Below are 27,918 nucleotides of genomic sequence, written 5' to 3'. Positions count from 1 at the left end.
TGTTCCTGTTCTGGATGGTAGTATCCAGAATGTTGTTCCTGTTCTGGATGATAGTATCCAGAATGTTGTTTCTGTTCTGGATGGTAGTATCCAGAATTTTGTTCCTGTTCTGGATGGTAGTATCCAGAATGTTGTTCCTGTTCTGGATGGTAGTATCCAGAATGTTGTTCCTGTTCTGTATGGTAGAATACAGAATGTTGTTCCTGTTCTGGATGGTAGTATCCAGAATGTTGTTCCTGTTCTGGGCGGTAGTATCCAGAATGTTGTTCCTGTTCTGGATGGTAGTATCCAGGACATCGTTCCTGATCTGGATGGGAGTATCCAGAATGTTGTTTCTGTTCTGGGCGGTAGTATCCAGAATGTTGTTCCTGTTCTGGATGGTAGTATCCAGAATGTTGTTCGTGTTCTGGATGGTAGTATCCAGAATGTTGTTCCTGTTCTGGATGGTAGTATCCAGAATGTTGTTCCTGTTCTGGATGGTAGGATCCAGGACGTCGTTCCTGTTCTGGATGGTAGTATCCAGAATGTTGTTCGTGTTCTGGATGGTAGTATCCAGAATGTTGTTCCTGTTCTGGATGGTAGTATCCAGAATGTTGTTCCTGTTCTGGATGGTAGTATCCAGAATGTTGTTCCTGTTCTGGGCGGTAGTATCCAGAATATTGTTCCTGTTCTGGATGGTAGTATCCAGAATGTTGTTCCTGTTCTGGATGGTAGTATCCAGGACGTCGTTCCTGTTCTGGATGGTAGTATCCAGGACATCGTTCCTGATCTGGATGGGAGTATCCAGAATGTTGTTCCTGTTCTGGATGGTAGTATCCAGAATGTTGTTCCTGTTCTGGATGGTAGTATCCAGAATGTTGTTCCTGTTCTGGGCGGTAGTATCCAGAATATTGTTCCTGTTCTGGATGGTAGTATCCAGAATGTTGTTCCTGTTCTGGATGGTAGTATCCAGAATGTTGTTCCTGTTCTGGGCGGTAGTATCCAGAATGTTGTTCCTGTTCTGGATGGTAGTATCCAGGACATCGTTCCTGATCTGGATGCGAGTATCCAGAATATTGTTCCTGTCCTGGATGGTAGTATCCAGAATGTTGTTCCTGTTCTGGATGGTAGTTTCCAGAATGTTGTTCCTGTTCTGGATGGTAGTATCCAGAATGTTGTTCCTGTTCTGGATGGTAGTATCCAGAATGTTGTTCCTGTTCTGGATGGTAGTATCCAGAATGTTGTTCCTGTTCTGGGCAGTAGTATCCAGAATGTTGTTCCTGCTCTGGATGGTAGTATCCAGGACATCGTTCCTGTTCTGGATGGTAGTTTCCAGGACATCGTTCCTGATCTGGATGGGAGTATCCAGAATGTTGTTCCTGTTCTGGATGATAGTATCCAGAATGTTGTTTCTGTTCTGGATGGTAGTATCCAGAATTTTATTCCTGTTCTGGATGGTAGTATCCAGAATGTTGTTCCTGTTCTGGATGGTAGTATCCAGAATGTTGTTCCTGTTCTGGATGGTAGTATCCAGAATGTTGTTCCTGTTCTGTATGGTAGAATACAGAATGTTGTTCCTGTTCTGGATGGTAGTATCCAGAATGTTGTTCCTGTTCTGGGCAGTAGTATCCAGAATGTTGTTCCTGTTCTGGATGGTAGTATCCAGGACATCGTTCCTGTTCTGGATGGTAGTTTCCAGGACATCGTTCCTGATCTGGATGGGAGTATCCAGAATGTTGTTCCTGTTCTGGATGGTAGTATCCAGAATGTTGTTCCTGTTCTGGATGATAGTATCCAGAATGTTGTTTCTGTTCTGGATGGTAGTATCCAGAATTTTGTTCCTGTTCTGGATGGTAGTATCCAGAATGTTGTTCCTGTTCTGGATGGTAGTATCCAGAATGTTGTTCCTGTTCTGTATGGTAGAATACAGAATGTTGTTCCTGTTCTGGATGGTAGTATCCAGAATGTTGTTCCTGTTCTGGGCGGTAGTATCCAGAATGTTGTTCCTGTTCTGGATGGTAGTATCCAGGACATCGTTCCTGATCTGGATGGGAGTATCCAGAATGTTGTTTCTGTTCTGGGCGGTAGTATCCAGAATGTTGTTCCTGTTCTGGATGGTAGTATCCAGAATGTTGTTCGTGTTCTGGATGGTAGTATCCAGAATGTTGTTCCTGTTCTGGATGGTAGTATCCAGAATGTTGTTCCTGTTCTGGATGGTAGGATCCAGGACGTCGTTCCTGTTCTGGATGGTAGTATCCAGAATGTTGTTCGTGTTCTGGATGGTAGTATCCAGAATGTTGTTCCTGTTCTGGATGGTAGTATCCAGAATGTTGTTCCTGTTCTGGATGGTAGTATCCAGAATGTTGTTCCTGTTCTGGGCGGTAGTATCCAGAATATTGTTCCTGTTCTGGATGGTAGTATCCAGAATGTTGTTCCTGTTCTGGATGGTAGTATCCAGGACGTCGTTCCTGTTCTGGATGGTAGTATCCAGGACATCGTTCCTGATCTGGATGGGAGTATCCAGAATGTTGTTCCTGTTCTGGATGGTAGTATCCAGAATGTTGTTCCTGTTCTGGATGGTAGTATCCAGAATGTTGTTCCTGTTCTGGGCGGTAGTATCCAGAATATTGTTCCTGTTCTGGATGGTAGTATCCAGAATGTTGTTCCTGTTCTGGATGGTAGTATCCAGAATGTTGTTCCTGTTCTGGGCGGTAGTATCCAGAATGTTGTTCCTGTTCTGGATGGTAGTATCCAGGACATCGTTCCTGATCTGGATGCGAGTATCCAGAATATTGTTCCTGTCCTGGATGGTAGTATCCAGAATGTTGTTCCTGTTCTGGATGGTAGTTTCCAGAATGTTGTTCCTGTTCTGGATGGTAGTATCCAGAATGTTGTTCCTGTTCTGGATGGTAGTATCCAGAATGTTGTTCCTGTTCTGGATGGTAGTATCCAGAATGTTGTTCCTGTTCTGGGCAGTAGTATCCAGAATGTTGTTCCTGCTCTGGATGGTAGTATCCAGGACATCGTTCCTGTTCTGGATGGTAGTTTCCAGGACATCGTTCCTGATCTGGATGGGAGTATCCAGAATGTTGTTCCTGTTCTGGATGATAGTATCCAGAATGTTGTTTCTGTTCTGGATGGTAGTATCCAGAATTTTATTCCTGTTCTGGATGGTAGTATCCAGAATGTTGTTCCTGTTCTGGATGGTAGTATCCAGAATGTTGTTCCTGTTCTGGATGGTAGTATCCAGAATGTTGTTCCTGTTCTGTATGGTAGAATACAGAATGTTGTTCCTGTTCTGGATGGTAGTATCCAGAATGTTGTTCCTGTTCTGGGCGGTAGTATCCAGAATGTTGTTCCTGTTCTGGATGGTAGTATCCAGGACATCGTTCCTGATCTGGATGGGAGTATCCAGAATGTTGTTTCTGTTCTGGATGGTAGTATCCAGAATGTTGTTCGTGTTCTGGATGGTAGTATCCAGAATGTTGTTCGTGTTCTGGATGGTAGTATCCAGAATGTTGTTCCTGTTCTGGATGGTAGTATCCAGAATGTTGTTCCTGTTCTGGATGGTAGGATCCAGGACGTCGTTCCTGTTCTGGATGGTAGTATCCAGAATGTTGTTCGTGTTCTGGATGGTAGTATCCAGAATGTTGTTCCTGTTCTGGATGGTAGTATCCAGAATGTTGTTCCTGTTCTGGGCGGTAGTATCCAGAATATTGTTCCTGTTCTGGATGGTAGTATCCAGAATGTTGTTCCTGTTCTGGATGGTAGTATCCAGGACGTCGTTCCTGTTCTGGATGGTAGTATCCAGGACATCGTTCCTGATCTGGATGGGAGTATCCAGAATGTTGTTCCTGTTCTGGATGGTAGTATCCAGAATGTTGTTCCTGTTCTGGATGGTAGTATCCAGAATGTTGTTCCTGTTCTGGGCGGTAGTATCCAGAATATTGTTCCTGTTCTGGATGGTAGTATCCAGAATGTTGTTCCTGTTCTGGATGGTAGTATCCAGGACGTCGTTCCTGTTCTGGATGGTAGTATCCAGGACATCGTTCCTGATCTGGATGGGAGTATCCAGAATGTTGTTCCTGTTCTGGATGGTAGTATCCAGAATGTTGTTCCTGTTCTGGGCGGTAGTATCCAGAATGTTGTTCCTATTCTGGATGGTAGTATCCAGGACATCGTTCCTGATCTGGATGGGAGTATCCAGAATGTTGTTCCTGTTCTGGATGGTAGTATCCAGAATGTTGTTCCTGTTCTGGATGATAGTATCCAGAATTTTATTCCTGTTCTGGATGGTAGTATCCAGAATGTTGTTCCTGTTCTGGATGGTAGTATCCAGAATGTTGTTCCTGTTCTGGGCGGTAGTATCCAGAATGTTGTTCCTGTTCTGGATGGTAGTATCCAGGACATCGTTCCTGTTCTGGATGGTAGTTTCCAGGACATCGTTCCTGATCTGGATGGGAGTATCCAGAATGTTGTTCCTGTTCTGGATGGTAGTATCCAGAATGTTGTTCCTGTCCTGGATGATAGTATCCAGAATGTTGTTTCTGTTCTGGATGGTAGTATCCAGAATTTTATTCCTGTTCTGGATGGTAGTATCCAGAATGTTGTTCCTGTTCTGGATGGTAGTATCCAGAATGTTGTTCCTGTTCTGTATGGTAGAATACAGAATGTTGTTCCTGTTCTGGATGGTAGTATCCAGGACATCGTTCCTGTTCTGGATGGTAGTTTCCAGGACATCGTTCCTGATCTGGATGGGAGTATCCAGAATGTTGTTCCTGTTCTGGATGGTAGTATCCAGAATGTTGTTCCTGTTCTGGATGATAGTATCCAGAATGTTGTTTCTGTTCTGGATGGTAGTTTCCAGAATGTTGTTCCTGTTCTGGATGGTAGTATCCAGAATGTTGTTCCTGTTCTGGATGGTAGTATCCAGAATGTTGTTCCTGTTCTGGATGGTAGTATCCAGAATGTTGTTCCTGTTCTGTATGGTAGAATACAGAATGTTGTTCCTGTTCTGGATGGTAGTATCCAGAATGTTGTTCCTGTTCTGTATGGTAGTATCCAGAATGTTGTTCCTGTTCTGGGCGGTAGTATCCAGAATGTTGTTCCTGTTCTGGATGGTAGTATCCAGGACATCGTTCCTGATCTGGATGGGAGTATCCAGAATGTTGTTTCTGTTCTGGATGGTAGTATCCAGAATGTTGTTCGTGTTCTGGATGGTAGTATCCAGAATGTTGTTCGTGTTCTGGATGGTAGTATCCAGAATGTTGTTCCTGTTCTGGATGGTAGTATCCAGAATGTTGTTCCTGTTCTGGATGGTAGGATCCAGGACGTCGTTCCTGTTCTGGATGGTAGTATCCAGAATGTTGTTCGTGTTCTGGATGGTAGTATCCAGAATGTTGTTCCTGTTCTGGATGGTAGTATCCAGAATGTTGTTCCTGTTCTGGATGGTAGTATCCAGAATGTTGTTCCTGTTCTGGGCGGTAGTATCCAGAATATTGTTCCTGTTCTGGATGGTAGTATCCAGAATGTTGTTCCTGTTCTGGATGGTAGTATCCAGGACGTCGTTCCTGTTCTGGATGGTAGTATCCAGGACATCGTTCCTGATCTGGATGGGAGTATCCAGAATGTTGTTCCTGTTCTGGATGGTAGTATCCAGAATGTTGTTCCTGTTCTGGGCGGTAGTATCCAGAATGTTGTTCCTGTTCTGGATGGTAGTATCCAGAATGTTGTTCCTGTTCTGGATGGTAGTATCCAGGACGTCGTTCCTGTTCTGGATGGTAGTAACCAGAATGTTGTTCCTGTTCTGGATGGTAGTAACCAGAATGTTGTTCCTGTTCTGGATGGGAGTATCCAGAATGTTGTTCCTGTTCTGGATGGTAGTATCCAGAATGTTGTTCCTGTTCTGGATGGTAGTATCCAGAATGTTGTTCCTGTTCTGGATGGTAGTATCCAGAATGTTGTTCGTGTTCTGGATGGTAGTATCCAGAATGTTGTTCGTGTTCTGGATGGTAGTATCCAGAATGTTGTTCCTGTTCTGGATGGTAGGATCCAGGACGTCGTTCCTGTTCTGGATGGTAGTATCCAGAATGTTGTTCGTGTTCTGGATGGTAGTATCCAGAATGTTGTTCCTGTTCTGGATGGTAGTATCCAGAATGTTGTTCCTGTTCTGGATGGTAGTATCCAGAATGTTGTTCCTGTTCTGGGCGGTAGTATCCAGAATATTGTTCCTGTTCTGGATGGTAGTATCCAGAATGTTGTTCCTGTTCTGGATGGTAGTATCCAGGACGTCGTTCCTGTTCTGGATGGTAGTATCCAGGACATCGTTCCTGATCTGGATGGGAGTATCCAGAATGTTGTTCCTGTTCTGGATGGTAGTATCCAGAATGTTGTTCCTGTTCTGGATGGTAGTATCCAGAATGTTGTTCCTGTTCTGGGCGGTAGTATCCAGAATATTGTTCCTGTTCTGGATGGTAGTATCCAGAATGTTGTTCCTGTTCTGGATGGTAGTATCCAGAATGTTGTTCCTGTTCTGGGCGGTAGTATCCAGAATGTTGTTCCTGTTCTGGATGGTAGTATCCAGGACATCGTTCCTGATCTGGATGCGAGTATCCAGAATATTGTTCCTGTCCTGGATGGTAGTATCCAGAATGTTGTTCCTGTTCTGGATGGTAGTTTCCAGAATGTTGTTCCTGTTCTGGATGGTAGTATCCAGAATGTTGTTCCTGTTCTGGATGGTAGTATCCAGAATGTTGTTCCTGTTCTGGATGGTAGTATCCAGAATGTTGTTCCTGTTCTGGGCAGTAGTATCCAGAATGTTGTTCCTGTTCTGGATGGTAGTATCCAGGACATCGTTCCTGTTCTGGATGGTAGTTTCCAGGACATCGTTCCTGATCTGGATGGGAGTATCCAGAATGTTGTTCCTGTTCTGGATGGTAGTATCCAGAATGTTGTTCCTGTTCTGGATGATAGTATCCAGAATGTTGTTTCTGTTCTGGATGGTAGTATCCAGAATTTTATTCCTGTTCTGGATGGTAGTATCCAGAATGTTGTTCCTGTTCTGGATGGTAGTATCCAGAATGTTGTTCCTGTTCTGGATGGTAGTATCCAGAATGTTGTTCCTGTTCTGTATGGTAGAATACAGAATGTTGTTCCTGTTCTGGATGGTAGTATCCAGAATGTTGTTCCTGTTCTGGGCGGTAGTATCCAGAATGTTGTTCCTGTTCTGGATGGTAGTATCCAGGACATCGTTCCTGATCTGGATGGGAGTATCCAGAATGTTGTTTCTGTTCTGGATGGTAGTATCCAGAATGTTGTTCGTGTTCTGGATGGTAGTATCCAGAATGTTGTTCCTGTTCTGGATGGTAGTATCCAGAATGTTGTTCCTGTTCTGGATGGTAGTATCCAGAATGTTGTTCCTGTTCTGGATGGTAGGATCCAGGACGTCGTTCCTGTTCTGGATGGTAGTATCCAGAATGTTGTTCGTGTTCTGGATGGTAGTATCCAGAATGTTGTTCCTGTTCTGGATGGTAGTATCCAGAATGTTGTTCCTGTTCTGGGCGGTAGTATCCAGAATATTGTTCCTGTTCTGGATGGTAGTATCCAGAATGTTGTTCCTGTTCTGGATGGTAGTATCCAGGACATCGTTCCTGATCTGGATGGGAGTATCCAGAATGTTGTTCCTGTTCTGGATGGTAGTATCCAGAATGTTGTTCCTGTTCTGGATGGTAGTATCCAGAATGTTGTTCCTGTTCTGGGCGGTAGTATCCAGAATATTGTTCCTGTTCTGGATGGTAGTATCCAGAATGTTGTTCCTGTTCTGGATGGTAGTATCCAGGACGTCGTTCCTGTTCTGGATGGTAGTATCCAGGACATCGTTCCTGATCTGGATGGGAGTATCCAGAATGTTGTTCCTGTTCTGGATGGTAGTATCCAGAATGTTGTTCCTGTTCTGGGCGGTAGTATCCAGAATGTTGTTCCTATTCTGGATGGTAGTATCCAGGACATCGTTCCTGATCTGGATGGGAGTATCCAGAATGTTGTTCCTGTTCTGGATGGTAGTATCCAGAATGTTGTTCCTGTTCTGGATGATAGTATCCAGAATTTTATTCCTGTTCTGGATGGTAGTATCCAGAATGTTGTTCCTGTTCTGGATGGTAGTATCCAGAATGTTGTTCCTGTTCTGGGCGGTAGTATCCAGAATGTTGTTCCTGTTCTGGATGGTAGTATCCAGGACATCGTTCCTGTTCTGGATGGTAGTTTCCAGGACATCGTTCCTGATCTGGATGGGAGTATCCAGAATGTTGTTCCTGTTCTGGATGGTAGTATCCAGAATGTTGTTCCTGTCCTGGATGATAGTATCCAGAATGTTGTTTCTGTTCTGGATGGTAGTATCCAGAATTTTATTCCTGTTCTGGATGGTAGTATCCAGAATGTTGTTCCTGTTCTGGATGGTAGTATCCAGAATGTTGTTCCTGTTCTGGATGGTAGTATCCAGAATGTTGTTCCTGTTCTGTATGGTAGAATACAGAATGTTGTTCCTGTTCTGGATGGTAGTATCCAGGACATCGTTCCTGTTCTGGATGGTAGTTTCCAGGACATCGTTCCTGATCTGGATGGGAGTATCCAGAATGTTGTTCCTGTTCTGGATGGTAGTATCCAGAATGTTGTTCCTGTTCTGGATGATAGTATCCAGAATGTTGTTTCTGTTCTGGATGGTAGTTTCCAGAATGTTGTTCCTGTTCTGGATGGTAGTATCCAGAATGTTGTTCCTGTTCTGGATGGTAGTATCCAGAATGTTGTTCCTGTTCTGGATGGTAGTATCCAGAATGTTGTTCCTGTTCTGGATGGTAGTATCCAGAATGTTGTTCCTGTTCTGGATGGTAGTATCCAGAATGTTGTTCCTGTTCTGGATGGTAGTATCCAGAATGTTGTTCCTGTTCTGGGCGGTAGTATCCAGAATGTTGTTCCTGTTCTGGATGGTAGTATCCAGGACATCGTTCCTGATCTGGATGGGAGTATCCAGAATGTTGTTTCTGTTCTGGATGGTAGTATCCAGAATGTTGTTCGTGTTCTGGATGGTAGTATCCAGAATGTTGTTCGTGTTCTGGATGGTAGTATCCAGAATGTTGTTCCTGTTCTGGATGGTAGTATCCAGAATGTTGTTCGTGTTCTGGATGGTAGTATCCAGAATGTTCCTGTTCTGGATGGTAGTATCCAGAATGTTGTTCCTGTTCTGGATGGTAGTATCCAGAATGTTGTTCCTGTTCTGGGCGGTAGTATCCAGAATATTGTTCCTGTTCTGGATGGTAGTATCCAGAATGTTGTTCCTGTTCTGGATGGTAGTATCCAGGACGTCGTTCCTGTTCTGGATGGTAGTATCCAGGACATCGTTCCTGATCTGGATGGGAGTATCCAGAATGTTGTTCCTGTTCTGGATGGTAGTATCCAGAATGTTGTTCCTGTTCTGGGCGGTAGTATCCAGAATGTTGTTCCTGTTCTGGATGGTAGTATCCAGAATGTTGTTCCTGTTCTGGATGGTAGTATCCAGGACGTCGTTCCTGTTCTGGATGGTAGTAACCAGGACATCATTCCTGATCTGGATGGGAGTATCCAGGACATCGTTCCTGATCTGGATGGGAGTATCCAGAATGTTGTTCCTGTTCTGGATGGTAGTATCCAGAATGTTGTTCCTGTTCTGGATGGTAGTATCCAGAATGTTGTTCCTGTTCTGGATGGTAGTTTCCAGAATTTTATTCCTGTTCTGGATGGTAGTATCCAGAATGTTGTTCCTGTTCTGGATGATAGTATCCAGAATGTTGTTCCTGTTCTGGGCGGTAGTATACAGGATGTTGTTCGTGTTCTGGATGGTAGTATCCAGAATGTTGTTCCGTTTCTGGATGGTAGTATCCAAGACGTCGTTCCTGTTCTGGATGGTAGTATCAGGACATCGTTCCTGATCTGGATGGGAGTATCCAGGACATCGTTCCTGATCTGGATGGGAGTATCCAGAATGTTCCTGTTCTGGATGGTAGTATCCAGAATGTTGTTCCTGTTCTCGGCGGTAGTATCCAGAATGTTGTTCCTGTTCTGGATGGTAGTATCCAGGACATCGTTCCTGATCTGGATGGGAGTATCCAGGACATCTTTCCTGATCTGGATGGGAGTATCCAGAATGTTGTTCCTGTTCTGGATGATAGTATCCAGAATGTTGCTTCTGTTCTGGATGGTAGTATCCAGAATGTTGTTCCTGTTCTGGATGGTAGTATCCAGAATGTTGTTCCTGTTCTGGATGGTAGAATACAGAATGTTGTTCCTGTTCTGGATGGTAGTTTCCAGAATGTTGTTCCTGTTCTGGATGGTAGTATCCAGAATGTTGTTCCTGTTCTGGATGGTAGTATCCAGAATGTTGTTCCTGTTCTGGATGGTAGTATCCAGAATGTTGTTCCTGTTCTGGATGGTAGTATGCAGGACGTTGTTCCTGTTCTGGATGGTAGTATCCAGAATGTTGTTCCTGTTCTGGATGGTAGTATGCAGGACGTTGTTCCTGTTCTGGATCGTAGTATCCAGAATGTTGTTCCTGTTCTGGATGGTAGTATCCAGAATGTTGTTCCTTGTTCTGGATGGTAGTATCCAGAATGTTGTTCGTGTTCTGGATGGTAGTATCCAGAATGTTGTTTCTGTTCTGGATGGTAGTATCCAGAATGTTGTTCCTGTTCTGGATGGTAGTATCCAGAATGGTGTTCCTGTTCTGGATGGTAGTTTCCAGGACATCGTTCCTGATCTGGATGGGAGTATCCAGAATGTTGTTCCTGTTCTGGATGATAGTATCCAGAATGTTGTTCCTGTTCTGGATGATAGTATCCAGAATGTTGTTCCTGTTCTGGGCGGTAGTATACAGAATGTTGTTCGTGTTCTGGATGGTAGTATCCAGAATGTTGTTCCTGTTCTGGATGGTAGTATCCAGAATGTTGTTCCTGTTCTGGATGGTAGTATCCAGAATGTTGTTCCTGTTCTGGATGGTAGTATCCAGAATGTTGTTCCTGTTCTGGATGATAGTATCCAGAATGTTGTTCCTGTTCTGGATGATAGTATCCAGAATGTTGTTCCTGTTCTGGGCGGTAGTATACAGAATGTTGTTCGTGTTCTGGATGGTAGTATCCAGAATGTTGTTCCTGTTCTGGATGGTAGTATCCAGAATGTTGTTCCTGTTCTGGATGGTAGTATCCAGAATGTTGTTCCTGTTCTGGATGATAGTATCCAGAATTTTATTCCTGTTCTGGATGGTAGTATCCAGAATGTTGTTCCTGTTCTGGATGGTAGTTTCCAGAATGTTGTTCCTGTTCTGGATGGTAGAATACAGAATGTTGTTCCTGTTCTGGATGGTGGTATCCAGAATGTTGTTCCTGTTCTGGGCGGTAGTATCCAGAATGTTGTTCCTGTTCTGGATGGTAGTATCCAGGACATCGTTCCTGTTCTGGATGGTAGTTTCCAGGACATCGTTCCTGTTCTGGATGGTAGTTTCCAGGACATCGTTCCTGATCTGGATGGGAGTATCCAGAATGTTGTTCCTGTTCTGGATGGTAGTATCCAGAATGTTGTTCCTGTTCTGGATGATAGTATCCAGAATGTTGTTTCTGTTCTGGATGGTAGTATCCAGAATTTTATTCCTGTTCTGGATGGTAGTATCCAGAATGTTGTTCCTGTTCTGGATGGTAGTATCCTGAATGTTGTTCCTGTTCTGGATGGTAGTATCCAGAATGTTGTTCCTGTTCTGTATGGTAGAATACAGAATGTTGTTCCTGTTCTGGATGGTAGTATCCAGAATGTTGTTCCTGTTCTGGATGGTAGTATCCAGAATGTTGTTCCTGTTCTGGGCGGTAGTATCCAGAATGTTGTTCCTGTTCTGGATGGTAGTATCCAGGACATCGTTCCTGATCTGGATGGGAGTATCCAGAATGTCGTTCCTGTTCTGGATGGTAGTATCCAGAATGTTGTTCGTGTTCTGGATGGTAGTATCCAGAATGTTGTTCGTGTTCTGGATGGTAGTATCCAGAATGTTGTTCCTGTTCTGGATGGTAGTATCCAGAATGTTGTTCCTGTTCTGGATGGTAGGATCCAGGACGTCGTTCCTGTTCTGGATGGTAGTATCCAGAATGTTGTTCGTGTTCTGGATGGTAGTATCCAGAATGTTGTTCCTGTTCTGGATGGTAGTATCCAGAATGTTGTTCCTGTTCTGGATGGTAGTATCCAGAATGTTGTTCCTGTTCTGGGCGGTAGTATCCAGAATATTGTTCCTGTTCTGGATGGTAGTATCCAGAATGTTGTTCCTGTTCTGGATGGTAGTATCCAGGACGTCGTTCCTGTTCTGGATGGTAGTATCCAGGACATCGTTCCTGATCTGGATGGGAGTATCCAGAATGTTGTTCCTGTTCTGGATGGTAGTATCCAGAATGTTGTTCCTGTTCTGGATGGTAGTATCCAGAATGTTGTTCCTGTTCTGGGCGGTAGTATCCAGAATATTGTTCCTGTTCTGGATGGTAGTATCCAGAATGTTGTTCCTGTTCTGGATGGTAGTATCCAGGACGTCGTTCCTGTTCTGGATGGTAGTATCCAGGACATCGTTCCTGATCTGGATGGGAGTATCCAGAATGTTGTTCCTGTTCTGGATGGTAGTATCCAGAATGTTGTTCCTGTTCTGGGCGGTAGTATCCAGAATGTTGTTCCTGTTCTGGGCGGTAGTATCCAGAATGTTGTTCCTGTTCTGGATGGTAGTATCCAGGACATCGTTCCTGATCTGGATGGGAGTATCCAGAATGTTGTTCCTGTTCTGGATGGTAGTATCCAGAATGTTGTTCCTGTTCTGGATGATAGTATCCAGAATTTTATTCCTGTTCTGGATGGTAGTATCCAGAATGTTGTTCCTGTTCTGGATGGTAGTATCCAGAATGTTGTTCCTGTTCTGGGCGGTAGTATCCAGAATGTTGTTCCTGTTCTGGATGGTAGTATCCAGGACATCGTTCCTGTTCTGGATGGTAGTTTCCAGGACATCGTTCCTGATCTGGATGGGAGTATCCAGAATGTTGTTCCTGTTCTGGATGGTAGTATCCAGAATGTTGTTCCTGTTCTGGATGATAGTATCCAGAATGTTGTTTCTGTTCTGGATGGTAGTATCCAGAATTTTATTCCTGTTCTGGATGGTAGTATCCAGAATGTTGTTCCTGTTCTGGATGGTAGTATCCAGAATGTTGTTCCTGTTCTGGATGGTAGTATCCAGAATGTTGTTCCTGTTCTGTATGGTAGAATACAGAATGTTGTTCCTGTTCTGGATGGTAGTATCCAGGACATCGTTCCTGTTCTGGATGGTAGTTTCCAGGACATCGTTCCTGTTCTGGATGGTAGTTTCCAGGACATCGTTCCTGATCTGGATGGGAGTATCCAGAATGTTGTTCCTGTTCTGGATGGTAGTATCCAGAATGTTGTTTCTGTTCTGGATGGTAGTATCCAGAATTTTATTCCTGTTCTGGATGGTAGTATCCAGAATGTTGTTCCTGTTCTGGATGGTAGTATCCAGAATGTTGTTCCTGTTCTGGATGGTAGTATCCAGAATGTTGTTCCTGTTCTGTATGGCAGAATACAGAATGTTGTTCCTGTTCTGGATGGTAGTATCCAGAATGTTGTTCCTGTTCTGTATGGTAGTATCCAGAATGTTGTTCCTGTTCTGGGCGGTAGTATCCAGAATGTTGTTCCTGTTCTGGATGGTAGTATCCAGGACATCGTTCCTGATCTGGATGGGAGTATCCAGAATGTTGTTTCTGTTCTGGATGGTAGTATCCAGAATGTTGTTCCTGTTCTGGATGGTAGTATCCAGAATGTTGTTCCTGTTCTGTATGGTAGAATACAGAATGTTGTTCCTGTTCTGGATGGTAGTATCCAGGACATCGTTCCTGTTCTGGATGGTAGTTTCCAGGACATCGTTCCTGTTCTGGATGGTAGTTTCCAGGACATCGTTCCTGATCTGGATGGGAGTATCCAGAATGTTGTTCCTGTTCTGGATGGTAGTATCCAGAATGTTGTTCCTGTTCTGGATGATAGTATCCAGAATGTTGTTTCTGTTCTGGATGGTAGTATCCAGAATTTTATTCCTGTTCTGGATGGTAGTATCCAGAATGTTGTTCCTGTTCTGGATGGTAGTATCCAGAATGTTGTTCCTGTTCTGGATGGTAGTATCCAGAATGTTGTTCCTGTTCTGTATGGCAGAATACAGAATGTTGTTCCTGTTCTGGATGGTAGTATCCAGAATGTTGTTCCTGTTCTGTATGGTAGTATCCAGAATGTTGTTCCTGTTCTGGGCGGTAGTATCCAGAATGTTGTTCCTGTTCTGGATGGTAGTATCCAGGACATCGTTCCTGATCTGGATGGGAGTATCCAGAATGTTGTTTCTGTTCTGGATGGTAGTATCCAGAATGTTGTTCGTGTTCTGGATGGTAGTATCCAGAATGTTGTTCCTGTTCTGGATGGTAGTATCCAGAATGTTGTTCCTGTTCTGGATGGTAGTATCCAGAATGTTGTTCCTGTTCTGGATGGTAGTATGCAGGACGTTGTTCCTGTTCTGGATGGTAGTATCCAGAATGTTGTTCCTGTTCTGGATGGTAGTATGCAGGACGTTGTTCCTGTTCTGGATCGTAGTATCCAGAATGTTGTTCCTGTTCTGGATGGTAGTATCCAGAATGTTGTTCCTTGTTCTGGATGGTAGTATCCAGAATGTTGTTCGTGTTCTGGATGGTAGTATCCAGAATGTTGTTTCTGTTCTGGATGGTAGTATCCAGAATGTTGTTCCTGTTCTGGATGGTAGTATCCAGAATGGTGTTCCTGTTCTGGATGGTAGTTTCCAGGACATCGTTCCTGATCTGGATGGGAGTATCCAGAATGTTGTTCCTGTTCTGGATGATAGTATCCAGAATGTTGTTCCTGTTCTGGATGATAGTATCCAGAATGTTGTTCCTGTTCTGGGCGGTAGTATACAGAATGTTGTTCGTGTTCTGGATGGTAGTATCCAGAATGTTGTTCCTGTTCTGGATGGTAGTATCCAGAATGTTGTTCCTGTTCTGGATGGTAGTATCCAGAATGTTGTTCCTGTTCTGGATGGTAGTATCCAGAATGTTGTTCCTGTTCTGGATGATAGTATCCAGAATGTTGTTCCTGTTCTGGATGATAGTATCCAGAATGTTGTTCCTGTTCTGGGCGGTAGTATACAGAATGTTGTTCGTGTTCTGGATGGTAGTATCCAGAATGTTGTTCCTGTTCTGGATGGTAGTATCCAGAATGTTGTTCCTGTTCTGGATGGTAGTATCCAGAATGTTGTTCCTGTTCTGGATGATAGTATCCAGAATTTTATTCCTGTTCTGGATGGTAGTATCCAGAATGTTGTTCCTGTTCTGGATGGTAGTTTCCAGAATGTTGTTCCTGTTCTGGATGGTAGAATACAGAATGTTGTTCCTGTTCTGGATGGTGGTATCCAGAATGTTGTTCCTGTTCTGGGCGGTAGTATCCAGAATGTTGTTCCTGTTCTGGATGGTAGTATCCAGGACATCGTTCCTGTTCTGGATGGTAGTTTCCAGGACATCGTTCCTGTTCTGGATGGTAGTTTCCAGGACATCGTTCCTGATCTGGATGGGAGTATCCAGAATGTTGTTCCTGTTCTGGATGGTAGTATCCAGAATGTTGTTCCTGTTCTGGATGATAGTATCCAGAATGTTGTTTCTGTTCTGGATGGTAGTATCCAGAATTTTATTCCTGTTCTGGATGGTAGTATCCAGAATGTTGTTCCTGTTCTGGATGGTAGTATCCTGAATGTTGTTCCTGTTCTGGATGGTAGTATCCAGAATGTTGTTCCTGTTCTGTATGGTAGAATACAGAATGTTGTTCCTGTTCTGGATGGTAGTATCCAGAATGTTGTTCCTGTTCTGGATGGTAGTATCCAGAATGTTGTTCCTGTTCTGGGCGGTAGTATCCAGAATGTTGTTCCTGTTCTGGATGGTAGTATCCAGGACATCGTTCCTGATCTGGATGGGAGTATCCAGAATGTTGTTCCTGTTCTGGATGGTAGTATCCAGAATGTTGTTCGTGTTCTGGATGGTAGTATCCAGAATGTTGTTCGTGTTCTGGATGGTAGTATCCAGAATGTTGTTCCTGTTCTGGATGGTAGTATCCAGAATGTTGTTCCTGTTCTGGATGGTAGGATCCAGGACGTCGTTCCTGTTCTGGATGGTAGTATCCAGAATGTTGTTCGTGTTCTGGATGGTAGTATCCAGAATGTTGTTCCTGTTCTGGATGGTAGTATCCAGAATGTTGTTCCTGTTCTGGATGGTAGTATCCAGAATGTTGTTCCTGTTCTGGGCGGTAGTATCCAGAATATTGTTCCTGTTCTGGATGGTAGTATCCAGAATGTTGTTCCTGTTCTGGATGGTAGTATCCAGGACGTCGTTCCTGTTCTGGATGGTAGTATCCAGGACATCGTTCCTGATCTGGATGGGAGTATCCAGAATGTTGTTCCTGTTCTGGATGGTAGTATCCAGAATGTTGTTCCTGTTCTGGATGGTAGTATCCAGAATGTTGTTCCTGTTCTGGGCGGTAGTATCCAGAATATTGTTCCTGTTCTGGATGGTAGTATCCAGAATGTTGTTCCTGTTCTGGATGGTAGTATCCAGGACGTCGTTCCTGTTCTGGATGGTAGTATCCAGGACATCGTTCCTGATCTGGATGGGAGTATCCAGAATGTTGTTCCTGTTCTGGATGGTAGTATCCAGAATGTTGTTCCTGTTCTGGGCGGTAGTATCCAGAATGTTGTTCCTGTTCTGGGCGGTAGTATCCAGAATGTTGTTCCTGTTCTGGATGGTAGTATCCAGGACATCGTTCCTGATCTGGATGGGAGTATCCAGAATGTTGTTCCTGTTCTGGATGGTAGTATCCAGAATGTTGTTCCTGTTCTGGATGATAGTATCCAGAATTTTATTCCTGTTCTGGATGGTAGTATCCAGAATGTTGTTCCTGTTCTGGATGGTAGTATCCAGAATGTTGTTCCTGTTCTGGGCGGTAGTATCCAGAATGTTGTTCCTGTTCTGGATGGTAGTATCCAGGACATCGTTCCTGTTCTGGATGGTAGTTTCCAGGACATCGTTCCTGATCTGGATGGGAGTATCCAGAATGTTGTTCCTGTTCTGGATGGTAGTATCCAGAATGTTGTTCCTGTTCTGGATGATAGTATCCAGAATGTTGTTTCTGTTCTGGATGGTAGTATCCAGAATTTTATTCCTGTTCTGGATGGTAGTATCCAGAATGTTGTTCCTGTTCTGGATGGTAGTATCCAGAATGTTGTTCCTGTTCTGGATGGTAGTATCCAGAATGTTGTTCCTGTTCTGTATGGTAGAATACAGAATGTTGTTCCTGTTCTGGATGGTAGTATCCAGGACATCGTTCCTGTTCTGGATGGTAGTTTCCAGGACATCGTTCCTGTTCTGGATGGTAGTTTCCAGGACATCGTTCCTGATCTGGATGGGAGTATCCAGAATGTTGTTCCTGTTCTGGATGGTAGTATCCAGAATGTTGTTTCTGTTCTGGATGGTAGTATCCAGAATTTTATTCCTGTTCTGGATGGTAGTATCCAGAATGTTGTTCCTGTTCTGGATGGTAGTATCCAGAATGTTGTTCCTGTTCTGGATGGTAGTATCCAGAATGTTGTTCCTGTTCTGTATGGCAGAATACAGAATGTTGTTCCTGTTCTGGATGGTAGTATCCAGAATGTTGTTCCTGTTCTGTATGGTAGTATCCAGAATGTTGTTCCTGTTCTGGGCGGTAGTATCCAGAATGTTGTTCCTGTTCTGGATGGTAGTATCCAGGACATCGTTCCTGATCTGGATGGGAGTATCCAGAATGTTGTTTCTGTTCTGGATGGTAGTATCCAGAATGTTGTTCCTGTTCTGGATGGTAGTATCCAGAATGTTGTTCCTGTTCTGTATGGTAGAATACAGAATGTTGTTCCTGTTCTGGATGGTAGTATCCAGGACATCGTTCCTGTTCTGGATGGTAGTTTCCAGGACATCGTTCCTGTTCTGGATGGTAGTTTCCAGGACATCGTTCCTGATCTGGATGGGAGTATCCAGAATGTTGTTCCTGTTCTGGATGGTAGTATCCAGAATGTTGTTCCTGTTCTGGATGATAGTATCCAGAATGTTGTTTCTGTTCTGGATGGTAGTATCCAGAATTTTATTCCTGTTCTGGATGGTAGTATCCAGAATGTTGTTCCTGTTCTGGATGGTAGTATCCAGAATGTTGTTCCTGTTCTGGATGGTAGTATCCAGAATGTTGTTCCTGTTCTGTATGGCAGAATACAGAATGTTGTTCCTGTTCTGGATGGTAGTATCCAGAATGTTGTTCCTGTTCTGTATGGTAGTATCCAGAATGTTGTTCCTGTTCTGGGCGGTAGTATCCAGAATGTTGTTCCTGTTCTGGATGGTAGTATCCAGGACATCGTTCCTGATCTGGATGGGAGTATCCAGAATGTTGTTTCTGTTCTGGATGGTAGTATCCAGAATGTTGTTCGTGTTCTGGATGGTAGTATCCAGAATGTTGTTCGTGTTCTGGATGGTAGTATCCAGAATGTTGTTCCTGTTCTGGATGGTAGTATCCAAAATGTTGTTCCTGTTCTGGATGGTAGGATCCAGGACGTCGTTCCTGTTCTGGATGGTAGTATCCAGAATGTTGTTCGTGTTCTGGATGGTAGTATCCAGAATGTTGTTCCTGTTCTGGATGGTAGTATCCAGAATGTTGTTCCTGTTCTGGATGGTAGTATCCAGAATGTTGTTCCTGTTCTGGGCGGTAGTATCCAGAATATTGTTCCTGTTCTGGATGGTAGTATCCAGAATGTTGTTCCTGTTCTGGATGGTAGTATCCAGGACGTCGTTCCTGTTCTGGATGGTAGTATCCAGGACATCGTTCCTGATCTGGATGGGAGTATCCAGAATGTTGTTCCTGTTCTGGATGGTAGTATCCAGAATGTTGTTCCTGTTCTGGGCGGTAGTATCCAGAATGTTGTTCCTGTTCTGGATGGTAGTATCCAGAATGTTGTTCCTGTTCTGGATGGTAGTATCCAGGACGTCGTTCCTGTTCTGGATGGTAGTAACCAGGACATCATTCCTGATCTGGATGGGAGTATCCAGGACATCGTTCCTGATCTGGATGGGAGTATCCAGAATGTTGTTCCTGTTCTGGATGGTAGTATCCAGAATGTTGTTCCTGTTCTGGATGGTAGTATCCAGAATGTTGTTCCTGTTCTGGATGGTAGTTTCCAGAATTTTATTCCTGTTCTGGATGGTAGTATCCAGAATGTTGTTCCTGTTCTGGATGATAGTATCCAGAATGTTGTTCCTGTTCTGGGCGGTAGTATACAGGATGTTGTTCGTGTTCTGGATGGTAGTATCCAGAATGTTGTTCCGTTTCTGGATGGTAGTATCCAAGACGTCGTTCCTGTTCTGGATGGTAGTATCAGGACATCGTTCCTGATCTGGATGGGAGTATCCAGGACATCATTCCTGATCTGGATGGGAGTATCCAGGACATCGTTCCTGATCTGGATGGGAGTATCCAGAATGTTGTTCCTGTTCTGGATGGTAGTATCCAGAATGTTGTTCCTGTTCTGGATGGTAGTATCCAGAATGTTGTTCCTGTTCTGGATGGTAGTTTCCAGAATTTTATTCCTGTTCTGGATGGTAGTATCCAGAATGTTGTTCCTGTTCTGGATGATAGTATCCAGAATGTTGTTCCTGTTCTGGGCGGTAGTATACAGGATGTTGTTCGTGTTCTGGATGGTAGTATCCAGAATGTTGTTCCGTTTCTGGATGGTAGTATCCAAGACGTCGTTCCTGTTCTGGATGGTAGTATCAGGACATCGTTCCTGATCTGGATGGGAGTATCCAGGACATCGTTCCTGATCTGGATGGGAGTATCCAGAATGTTGTTCCTGTTCTGGATGGTAGTATCCAGAATGTTGTTCCTGTTCTCGGCGGTAGTATCCAGAATGTTGTTCCTGTTCTGGATGGTAGTATCCAGGACATCGTTCCTGATCTGGATGGGAGTATCCAGGACATCTTTCCTGATCTGGATGGGAGTATCCAGAATGTTGTTCCTGTTCTGGATGATAGTATCCAGAATGTTGCTTCTGTTCTGGATGGTAGTATCCAGAATGTTGTTCCTGTTCTGGATGGTAGTATCCAGAATGTTGTTCCTGTCCTGGATGGTAGTATCCAGAATGTTGTTCCTGTTCTGGATGGTAGAATACAGAATGTTGTTCCTGTTCTGGATGGTAGTTTCCAGAATGTTGTTCCTGTTCTGGATGGTAGTATCCAGAATGTTGTTCCTGTTCTGGATGGTAGTATCCAGAATGTTGTTCCTGTTCTGGATGGTAGTATCCAGAATGTTGTTCCTGTTCTGGATGGTAGTATGCAGGACGTTGTTCCTGTTCTGGATGGTAGTATCCAGAATGTTGTTCCTGTTCTGGATGGTAGTATGCAGGACGTTGTTCCTGTTCTGGATCGTAATGTCCAGAATGTTGTTCCTGTTCTGGATGGTAGTATCCAGAATGTTGTTCCTTGTTCTGGATGGTAGTATCCAGAATGTTGTTCGTGTTCTGGATGGTAGTATCCAGAATGTTGTTTCTGTTCTGGATGGTAGTATCCAGAATGGTGTTCCTGTTCTGGATGGTAGTATCCAGAATGGTGTTCCTGTTCTGGATGGTAGTTTCCAGGACATCGTTCCTGATCTGGATGGGAGTATCCAGAATGTTGTTCCTGTTCTGGATGATAGTATCCAGAATGTTGTTCCTGTTCTGGATGATATTATCCAGAATGTTGTTCCTGTTCTGGGCGGTAGTATACAGAATGTTGTTCCTGTTCTGGATGGTAGTATCCAGAATGTTGTTCCTGTTCTGGATGGTAGTATCCAGAATGTTGTTCCTGTTCTGGATGGTAGTATCCAGAATGTTGTTCCTGTTCTGGATGATAGTATCCAGAATGTTGTTCCTGTTCTGGATGATAGTATCCAGAATGTTGTTCCTGTTCTGGGCGGTAGTATACAGAATGTTGTTCGTGTTCTGGATGGTAGTATCCAGAATGTTGTTCCTGTTCTGGATGGTAGTATCCAGAATGTTGTTCCTGTTCTGGGCGGTAGTATCCAGAATGTTGTTCCTGTTCTGGATGGTAGTATCCAGAATGTTGTTCCTGTTCTGGATGGTAGTATCCAGAATGTTGTTCCTGTTCTGGATGGTAGTATCCAGGACATCATTCCTGATCTGGATGGGAGTATCCAGGACATCGTTCCTGATCTGGATGGGAGTATCCAGGACATCGTTCCTGATCTGGATGGGAGTATCCAGAATGTTGTTCCTGTTCTGGATGGTAGTATCCAGAATGTTGTTCCTGTTCTGGATGGTAGTATCCAGAATGTTGTTCCTGTTCTGGATGGTAGTTTCCAGAATTTTATTCCTGTTCTGGATGGTAGTATCCAGAATGTTGTTCCTGTTCTGGATGATAGTATCCAGAATGTTGTTCCTGTTCTGGGCGGTAGTATACAGGATGTTGTTCGTGTTCTGGATGGTGGTATCCAGAATGTTGTTCCGTTTCTGGATGGTAGTATCCAAGACGTCGTTCCTGTTCTGGATGGTAGTATCAGGACATCGTTCCTGATCTGGATGGGAGTATCCAGAATGTTGTTCCTGTTCTCGGCGGTAGTATCCAGAATGTTGTTCCTGTTCTGGATGGTAGTATCCAGAATGTTGTTCCTGTTCTCGGCGGTAGTATCCAGAATGTTGTTCCTGTTCTGGATGGTAGTATCCAGGACATCGCTCCTGATCTGGATGGGAGTATCCAGGACATCTTTCCTGATCTGGATGGGAGTATCCAGAATGTTGTTCCTGTTCTGGATGATAGTATCCAGAATGTTGCTTCTGTTCTGGATGGTAGTATCCTGAATGTTGTTCCTGTTCTGGATGGTAGTATCCAGAATGTTGTTCCTGTCCTGGATGGTAGTATCCAGAATGTTGTTCCTGTTCTGGATGGTAGTTTCCAGAATGTTGTTCCTGTTCTGGATGGTAGTATCCAGAATGTTGTTCCTGTTCTGGATGGTAGTATCCAGAATGTTGTTCCTGTTCTGGATGGTAGTATCCAGAATGTTGTTCCTGTTCTGGATGGTAGTATGCAGGACGTTGTTCCTGTTCTGGATGGTAGTATCCAGAATGTTGTTCCTGTTCTGGATGGTAGTATGCAGGACGTTGTTCCTGTTCTGGATCGTAGAATCCAGAATGTTGTTCCTGTTCTGGATGGTAGTATCCAAAATGTTGTTCCTTGTTCTGGATGGTAGTATCCAGAATGTTGTTCGTGTTCTGGATGGTAGTATCCAGAATGTTGTTTCTGTTCTGGATGGTAGTATCCAGAATGTTGTTCCTGTTCTGGATGGTAGTATCCAGAATGGTGTTCCTGTTCTGGATGGTAGTTTCCAGGACATCGTTCCTGATCTGGATGGGAGTATCCAGAATGTTGTTCCTGTTCTGGATGGTAGTATCCAGAATGTTGTTCCTGTTGTGGATGATAGTATCCAGAATGTTGTTCCTGTTCTGGATGATAGTATCCAGAATATTGTTCCTGTTCTGGGCGGTAGTATACAGAATGTTGTTCGTGTTCTGGATGGTAGTATCCAGAATGTTGTTCCTGTTCTGGATGGTAGTATCCAGAATGTTGTTCCTGTTCTGGATGGTAGTATCCAGAATGTTGTTCCTGTTGTGGATGATAGTATCCAGAATGTTGTTCCTGTTCTGGATGATAGTATCCAGAATGTTGTTCCTGTTCTGGATGGTAGTATCCAGATTGTTGTTCCTGTTCTGGGCGGTAGTATCCAGAATGTTGTTCCTGTTCTGGATGGTAGTATCCAGAATGTTGTTCCTGTTCTGGATGGTAGTATCCAGAATGTTGTTCCTGTTCTGGATGGTAGTATCCAGAATGTTGTTCCTGTTCTGGATGGTAGTTTCCAGAATTTTATTCCTGTTCTGGATGGTAGTATCCAGAATGTTGTTCCTGTTCTGGATGATAGTATCCAGAATGTTGTTCCTGTTCTGGGCGGTAGTATACAGGATGTTGTTCGTGTTCTGGATGGTGGTATCCAGAATGTTGTTCCGTTTCTGGATGGTAGTATCCAAGACGTCGTTCCTGTTCTGGATGGTAGTATCAGGACATCGTTCCTGATCTGGATGGGAGTATCCAGAATGTTGTTCCTGTTCTCGGCGGTAGTATCCAGAATGTTGTTCCTATTCTGGATGGTAGTATCCAGAATGTTGTTCCTGTTCTCGGCGGTAGTATCCAGAATGTTGTTCCTGTTCTGGATGGTAGTATCCAGGACATCGCTCCTGATCTGGATGGGAGTATCCAGGACATCTTTCCTGATCTGGATGGGAGTATCCAGAATGTTGTTCCTGTTCTGGATGATAGTATCCAGAATGTTGCTTCTGTTCTGGATGGTAGTATCCAGAATGTTGTTCCTGTTCTGGATGGTAGTATCCAGAATGTTGTTCCTGTCCTGGATGGTAGTATCCAGAATGTTGTTCCTGTTCTGGATGGTAGTTTCCAGAATGTTGTTCCTGTTCTGGATGGTAGTATCCAGAATGTTGTTCCTGTTCTGGATGGTAGTATCCAGAATGTTGTTCCTGTTCTGGATGGTAGTATCCAGAATGTTGTTCCTGTTCTGGATGGTAGTATGCAGGACGTTGTTCCTGTTCTGGATGGTAGTATCCAGAATGTTGTTCCTGTTCTGGATGGTAGTATGCAGGACGTTGTTCCTGTTCTGGATCGTAGAATCCAGAATGTTGTTCCTGTTCTGGATGGTAGTATCCAAAATGTTGTTCCTTGTTCTGGATGGTAGTATCCAGAATGTTGTTCGTGTTCTGGATGGTAGTATCCAGAATGTTGTTTCTGTTCTGGATGGTAGTATCCAGAATGTTGTTCCTGTTCTGGATGGTAGTATCCAGAATGGTGTTCCTGTTCTGGATGGTAGTTTCCAGGACATCGTTCCTGATCTGGATGGGAGTATCCAGAATGTTGTTCCTGTTCTGGATGGTAGTATCCAGAATGTTGTTCCTGTTGTGGATGATAGTATCCAGAATGTTGTTCCTGTTCTGGATGATAGTATCCAGAATATTGTTCCTGTTCTGGGCGGTAGTATACAGAATGTTGTTCGTGTTCTGGATGGTAGTATCCAGAATGTTGTTCCTGTTCTGGATGGTAGTATCCAGAATGTTGTTCCTGTTCTGGATGGTAGTATCCAGAATGTTGTTCCTGTTGTGGATGATAGTATCCAGAATGTTGTTCCTGTTCTGGATGATAGTATCCAGAATGTTGTTCCTGTTCTGGGCGGTAGTATACAGAATGTTGTTCGTGTTCTGGATGGTAGTATCCAGAATGTTGTTCCTGTTCTGGATGGTAGTATCCAGATTGTTGTTCCTGTTCTGGGCGGTAGTATCCAGAATGTTGTTCCTGTTCTGGATGGTAGTATCCAGAATGTTGTTCCTGTTCTGGATGGTAGTATCCAGAATGTTGTTCCTGTTCTGGATGGTAGTATCCAGGACATCATTCCTGATCTGGATGGGAGTATCCAGGACATCGTTCCTGATCTGGATGGGAGTATCCAGGACATCGTTCCTGATCTGGATGGGAGTATCCAGAATGTTGTTCCTGTTCTGGATGGTAGTATCCAGAATGTTGTTCCTGTTCTGGATGGTAGTATCCAGAATGTTGTTGCTGTTCTGGGCGGTAGTATCCAGAATGGTGTTCCTGTTCTGGATGGTAGTATCCAGAATGTTGTTCCTGTTCTGGGCGGTAGTATCCAGAATGGTGTTCCTGTTCTGGATGGTAGTTTCCAGGACATCGTTCCTGATCTGGATGGGAGTATCCAGAATGTTGTTCCTGTTCTGGATGGTAGTATCCAGAATGTTGTTCCTGTTCTGGATGATAGTATCCAGAATGTTGTTTCTGTTCTGGATGGTAGTATCCAGAATTTTATTCCTGTTCTGGATGGTAGTATCCAGAATGTTATTCCTGTTCTGGATGGTAGAATACAGAATGTTGTTCCTGTTCTGGATGGTAGTTTCCAGAATGTTGTTCCTGTTCTGGATGGTAGTATCCAGAATGTTGTTCCTGTTCTGGGCGGTAGTATCCAAAATGTTGTTCCTGTTCTGGATGGTAGTATCCAGAATGTTGTTCCTGTTCTGGATGGTAGTATCCAGAATGTTGTTCCTGTTCTGGATGATAGTATCTAGAATGTTGTTCCTGTTCTGGGCGGTAGTATACAGAATGTTGTTCCTGTTCTGGATGGTAGTATCCAGAATGTTGTTCCTGTTCTGGATGGTAGTATCCAGAATGTTGTTCCTGTTCTGGGCGGTAGTATCCAGAATGTTGTTCCTGTTCTGGATGGTAGTATCCAGAATGTTGTTCCTGTTCTGGATGGTAGTATCCAGGACGTCGTTCCTGTTCTGGATGGTAGTATCCAGGACATCGTTCCTGATCTGGATGGGAGTATCCAGGACATCGTTCCTGATCTGGATGGGAGTATCCAGAATGTTGTTCCTGTTCTGGATGGTAGTATCCAGAATGTTGTTCCTGTTCTGGGCGGTAGTATCCAGAATGTTGTTCCTGTTCTGGATGATAGTATCCAGAATGTTGTTCCTGTTCTGGGCGGTAGTATACAGGATGTTGTTCGTGTTCTGGATGGTAGTATCCAGAATGTTGTTCCTGTTCTGGATGGTAGTATCCAGAATGTTGTTCCTGTTCTGGGCGGTAGTATCCAGAATGTTGTTCCTGTTCTGGATGGTAGTATCCAGAATGTTGTTCCGTTTCTGGATGGTAGTATCCAGGACGTCGTTCCTGTTCTGGATGGTAGTATCAGGACATCGTTCCTGATCTGGATGGGAGTATCCAGGACATCGTTCCTGATCTGGATGGGAGTATCCAGGACATCGTTCCTGATCTGGATGGGAGTATCCAGAATGTTGTTCCTGTTCTGGATGGTAGTATCCAGAATGTTGTTCTGAGTTCTCGGCGGTAGTATCCAGAATGTTGTTCCTGTTCTGGATGGTAGTATCCAGGACATCGTTCCTGATCTGGATGGGAGTATCCAGAATGTTGTTCCTGTTCTGGATGGTAGTATCCAGAATGTTGTTCCTGTTCTGGATGATAGTATCCAGAATGTTGTTTCTGTTCTGGATGGTAGTATCCAGAATTTTATTCCTGTTCTGGATGGTAGTATCCAGAATGTTGTTCCTGTTCTGGATGGTAGTATCCAGAATGTTGTTCCTGTCCTGGGCGGTAGTATCCAGAATTTAGTTCCTGTTCTGGATGGTAGTATCCAGGACATCATTCCTGATCTGGATGGTAGTATCCAGAATGTTGTTCCTGTTCTGGATGGTAGTATCCAGAATGTTGTTCCTGTTCTGGATGATAGTATCCAGAATGTTGTTTCTGTTCTGGATGGTAGTATCCAGAATTTTATTCCTGTTCTGGATGGTAGTATCCAGAATGCTGTTCCTGTTCTGGATGGTAGTATCCAGGACATCATTCCTGATCTGGATGGTAGTATCCTGAATGTTGTTCCTGTTCTGGATGATAGTATCCAGAATGTTGTTTCTGTTCTGGATGGTAGTATCCAGAATTTTATTCCTGTTCTGGATGGTAGTATCCAGAATGTTGTTCCTATTCTGGATGGTAGTTCCCAGAATGTTGTTCCTGTTCTGGATGGTAGTTTCCAGAATGTTGTTCCTGTTCTGGATGGTAGAATACAGAATGTTGTTCCTGTTCTGGATGGTAGTATCCAGAATGTTGTTCCTGTTCTGGATGGTAGTATCCAGAATGTTGTTCCTGTTCTGGATGGTAGTATCCAGGACATCATTCCTGATCTGGATGGGAGTATCCAGAATGTTGTTCCTGTTCTGGATGGTAGTATCCAGGACATCATTCCTGATCTGGATGGGAGTATCCAGAATGTTGTTCGTGTTCTGGATGGTAGTATCCAGAATGTTGTTCCTGTTCTGGATGATAGTATCCAGAATGTTGTTCCTGTTCTGGATGATAGTATCCAGAATGTTGTTCCTGTTCTGGGCGGTAGTATACAGAATGTTGTTCCTGTTCTGGATGGTAGTATCCAGAATGTTGTTCCTGTTCTGGATGGTAGTATCCAGAATGTTGTTCCTGTTCTGGGCGGTAGTATCCAGAATGTTGTTCCTGTTCTGGGCGGTAGTATCCAGAATGTTGTTCCTGTTCTGGATGGTAGTATCCAGGACGTCGTTCCTGTTCTGGATGGTAGTATCCAGGACATCGTTCCTGATCTGGATGGGAGTATCCAGGACATCGTTCCTGATCTGGATGGGAGTATCCAGGACATCGTTCCTGATCTGGATGGGAGTATCCAGAATGTTGTTCCTGTTCTGGATGGTGGTATCCAGAATGTTGTTCCTGTTCTGGATGGTAGTATCCAGAATGTTGTTCCTGTTCTGGGCGGTAGTATCCAGAATGGTGTTCCTGTTCTGGATGGTAGTTTCCAGGACATCGTTCCTGATCTGGATGGGAGTATCCAGAATGTTGTTCCTGTTCTGGATGGTAGTATCCAGAATGTTGTTCCTGTTCTGGATGCTAGTATCCAGAATGTTGTTCCTGTTCTGGATGGTAGTATCCAGAATTTTATTCCTGTTCTGGATGGTAGTATCCAGAATTTTATTCCTGTTCTGGATGGTAGTATCCAGAATGTTGTTCCTGTTCTGGATGGTAGAATACAGAATGTTGTTCCTGTTCTGGATGGTAGTATGCAGGACGTTGTTCCTGTTCTGGATGGTAGTATCCAGAATGTTGTTCC

This window comes from Telmatherina bonti, assembly GCF_933228915.1.
Source record: "Telmatherina bonti genome assembly, chromosome: 19".
NCBI lineage: Eukaryota > Metazoa > Chordata > Actinopteri > Atheriniformes > Telmatherinidae > Telmatherina > Telmatherina bonti.
The sequence above is the reverse complement of the archived record's forward strand: the minus strand, read 5'-3'. Positions refer to the sequence as shown.